The 4,637-nt window shown below is 38.0% G+C and overlaps 1 long non-coding RNA gene across 1 annotated transcript; it reads right to left on the bottom strand.

Annotated features, from left to right (window-relative positions):
- Positions 1–278: 278 nt before the first annotated feature.
- On the bottom strand, positions 279–4,379 carry LOC140381726 (uncharacterized). The gene is made up of 3 exons (XR_011931261.1): positions 4,342–4,379; positions 3,352–3,495; positions 279–663 (listed from the first exon to the last, which is right to left on the bottom strand). It is a non-coding gene; the product is annotated as an uncharacterized lncRNA (long non-coding RNA).
- Positions 4,380–4,637: the final 258 nt, after the last annotated feature.

Here is a 4,637-nt window from a genome sequence, read left to right as displayed (position 1 = left end):
ACTAAAACAATAGAAACATTTGTTAAGATGAATCTTTTGTTCGGTCCAAAGTCATAATCCATTTTTTTTGTTAATGCTAAACTTCCTTTCAAACATCTGAACTTCTGTCCTTTTAAACCAGTAGATTTAACAATGACAAAAATAATCACAATGTCCACTTCAATGTGTTTTTTTTAAATGTTTTTTAATGTGCAGAGGCACAATAAAAACAAGAGCCGATCAATCACGTGAAAATATGATCTTATACATCATATTAAGAGAAAGAGCAGTACGCCCCCCTCAGATCTGCCCTGTACGAGCTTCTCAAGAATAATCGTGAAATGTATGTTTATAATGCTACTCACAATCTCACATCGTTTTTAACACTGGAAACAGGTTTTGAGACGTGCGCTACAAACAATGCACCTGTTTAACTGGGCGGGGCCATTTGGTGAACTCTTGTGTTTCAGTATGAATACATTTAGGTTCTTCCGTATCAGTTGTGTCATTGTAACTTGCAGCGTTTAAAGTCGGCCAAGCGGTCCATGCTGTCGCTGCGGCCGCCTCCAGCAAACATTTCTCTGTTGATCAAATTGATCTCGGAGCCATTCCTGATCCCAACGTCGTACAGACGGTCGTCGTCGTCATCCAGCCTTCTGCGCCCGAAGAGGAGCTGATGGAGATCTGAGGCCAAAAACACAACGCAAGACTAGCCAACAAACCTCAAACACACATTATTGTTTGTCAAATCATAACTTTGGTGTCATTTATGTGAACTTTGGCTCTTGTTTACAGTCTGGTTGCTAGGTAATGGTTGTGTCACATTTGCTGCTCATGTCCAACCAGGAAGTACATAGTGTATTTTATTCTGTCATATGCAATTTAAGTACATTTTACAGTGGATACTTCTTACTTTTACTTCAGTTTTGAAAAGTACTTTCTGAACGGTTTGAGGCGTTACATTTTAGCACGTTCATGGTGACATCAAGCTAAAGGTTTAGTGCTCGAGTCCTGACTCTGTGCAAAGAAAAATGTACATGTAAAAAGTGTAAAAAGTGTAAAATCATTAAGAAGCTGATGTATTCAGTCAATTAATAAATGGACTTTGTGTGCCTCAACATTCTTTTCTGGTGACATTAGATGAGCTTTTGCCCAGTCGTTGCTGGGTAATTTGCTAGTGTTACAAACAGGAAGTTATAAAAAAAAAATGTATAATTTAATGATGTTTAAAAAAATAAATAATATATATGTATTATTATTAAATGAGCAAATTACAAACAAAACCGGTACCGTACAAGTATACAATATAAAAACATATAAGTTCAATCCCAATAAAATAAAAATAGCAAAGTCAGTCCTAAAAACACAACTTTTTTTAAACAAAATAAACAGGGAACATTTCATCTCAAAATAAATGTACAGGACAATATTTTAGACATCCAAATTATCCAGAAACAGTGGCGGCTGGTGGTGCAAATTATAGGGGGGGCTATTTGACATGACCGTGTGTTTTTTTTTTTTTATTAAATGTCCAAAATTGAATATTTTACATTGACTGTATGGATACATATTTTAAATACACATTTACTGAATTAATTAAGTAAACACACTTTATTTTCACTTTTGGTAATGATAATACAATGACTTAGCGGCAGATTCCATTTGTGAGAAAATACATTTGACATGAAATTACATTTTACACTTTATAAAATGAAAAGAGCAAATCAAAAATCTCAGTGATACTGTCACTTATAGTGCAGAGTAGCAATTACTACATTAAGAGGAAATAAAAACACAAACAATAGTTGGTGTTTCATAAAACAGCTTCTAAGTGGCATTAGTAACCCTGAACTACATGTGTAACATTTTACATTTTTATATTTAATCATCACATCCATTATTGCTGTATGAAAAGTTGTCATTTATGGCTTTCTTTCATGGGTTTTCTAATAACAAAAGCATATTTTTTATCAATAGAAGTTAAGCGATACTTAATGCTTAGTGTTAGCCTTATGCAAGTAATAAACTAAAAAAAACTGCGTGTTTGTTGTCATGGTAATGGAGCACGGAGTTTGACAGACACATGTCTCGGCTCGGAGTGATATGAAATCAGCCGCTTTCATTTCAACACAACGCAAACAGTCGAGCAGCTCATTCTGAGTCGTTTTGGACGTACCTTTTGTCACAGACGTCTGTAGATGCAGTTTTAAGACGTAAACACGGCGTGTGGCACTTCCGCGCGCGGCGCGCGCACATGTCTGTGTCTCTAGCGTAAAAAGCGTAGCTCCATGGCGTAACTACTACGTTCAAAAGGGCGCTTTCTGGAGCGCCCCATAGTCGCTATTTTTCTATGGCAAAACCCATAGTGACGTAGTCACTTTTGATTGTGATTTGATTGGCTAAAAATCCCCATTGATTTTCTATGAGGCTCTGGGGCGCTATTCAAACCGCCCCACGGCTACGTAGAAAAGTGACGCAGGCTGCGCCAGGCCGCAGACCACGCGGCGCGCAAACAAAGTATACATCTATATCTATTTAAATATATATATGGATATATATTATTATTTTACACATTAACACTAATAAGAATATAAGATATTTCTGAATAAATTATATTGTTTTTAGACACAAAAAAATTGACATAGTTGGCAGATTGACAACTATGGACTAATGGACCAGCCGCTGCTGTCCAGAAATGAGATGATTATAGAAGCACTTTTGGATTTGACAAAGGAGATCTAAAACTCAAAGGACGTGAAAATTATAAACCTGAAAATATTCTGTGATAAAATGTTTATATTTTTTAGCTAAATTCTAAATACATTTATCTTAACTGCATGTTAGGTCAATGAGTGGTCCGACCTGTAGGGGACACTTTAAGACAATTTAAAGGCGCAATGGACGATTTTTCGGCGATTTGAGAACGCAGGCGGAAGTGCGCATGCGCACTCCCCCGTGCGGACTGATACAACACACACGTGCGTTTGTTTATTAGCGCAACGGAGCGCATCGCATCGCTCGTCTCCCGTAGATTTCTGTCCACTTCTGCGTCAGCTCGAAATGTCTTTCTCCGTCTTCATTTTGCCCCGTACACTGAGGGAACTATATTATGATGGATCCATGCGCTTAGGCACGAGGAAACGTGGGGACGAACCGCACGCGGCTGCAGGTGAGCGATAGGTGCGTTTTATGATTGATACGTGGCAGGACTAATGATTTATCCACGCCACGAGAAAATATGATAAAAAATTAGCTGAAAAAAATCCACCTTTAAGCTAAATGTGTGCGGCTCAAAACTCTTAAGACACAGACACAGAACTCTAAAACACAAATTAAAGCTGGACATTAAGTCTGTAACACACGTAAACACACCTGAGTTGTAGGTTGATTCATCTGTGATCTTCTTCCACAGCTCCGCTACTGTCCAGCGTTCAAACTGCGCCCTGGTCTCACACAGGATGACCGTAAAGTCCTGAACCAGTCTCGGGTTTTATTATAACTCTGAACATTTTTAAACTGGAAGAAAAGACATTTATTAGATTTCTGTTCATAATCTCAAAAACAAACCTCAGAAAGCTTCAGCTAAACATTTGTGGTGGAAAGTATTTATCGTACTTTTTATTTAAACTTCACTACGTCTGAGAGTAGGAATCTGTACTTTCTACTCCACTACTTTTATCAACTGGACTGAAAAGTAAAAAAGAACTTTTGACCAAAAATTCTGACCTAGAGCAAATAAAACATCAATAAAAGTCTAGAAACATTGAGTAAATCGGTTTTTCAGTTATTTATCAGTTGGACTCCGAAAACACGTTACCCTTTGTGGCTAGGCGTTTTTTTTATTTTTATTTTTTTATGAGTTAATTTTATTGTATTTCTGTTTCTGTAATTTCTTTGTGATTTGAATGCATTTTTCCTGCTGTGTGAAGCACTTTGAACTGCCCTGTGTATGAAATGTGCTCTACAAATAAACTTGCCTTATCAACACATTTTACTCTTATCAGTTATAAAACATCAGTGGAAAAAACGTCTACTTTTTAGTCTAAAAGTAAACATTTAAACACGCACTTTGATACCTTTACCTAAGTATATGTGATAGATTTATTTGGGTAAATGTTTGTCTCATGTATCTGTAACAAACGTGTTAAACGTGATGCATTTGACTTCAGCCCGAGAAAATAACGGTGCACATTTCTATATTTCTACATTTCTACATTTCTAAAGTTCAACTCGACTGCTTATGGAAGTTCATAACAAACATTCACACTAAAGTGCCATCATGAACTTATTTCAGGTGATCACGTGTTCTTAAAGTGTTTCTACAACTGATTATTCAGATTAAGTTTGTGGTTTTTGACTCACCGCGTCGCTCCTCCGCATCCAGCACTTTCACTTTCGACTTCCCAAAAAACACGTGACCGCTTCCCCACAGACCCTCATCCACAGACCCTCATCCACAGACCCTCATCCACAGACCCTCATCCACAGACCCTCATCCACAGACCCTCATCCACAGACCCTCATCCACAGACCCTCATCCACAGACCCTCATCCACAGACCCTCATCCACAGACCCTCATCCACAGACCCTCATCCACAGACCCTCATCCACAGACCCTCATTCACAGACCCTCATCCACAGACCCTCATCCACAGAC

Source organism: Eucyclogobius newberryi, unplaced genomic scaffold, assembly GCF_026437365.1.
Source record: "Eucyclogobius newberryi isolate DKJ021-1_F unplaced genomic scaffold, fEucNew1.0.hap1 SCAF_5, whole genome shotgun sequence".
NCBI classification, from domain to species: Eukaryota; Metazoa; Chordata; class Actinopteri; order Gobiiformes; family Gobiidae; genus Eucyclogobius; species Eucyclogobius newberryi.
The sequence above is the reverse complement of the archived record's forward strand: the minus strand, read 5'-3'. Positions and strand labels throughout refer to the sequence as shown.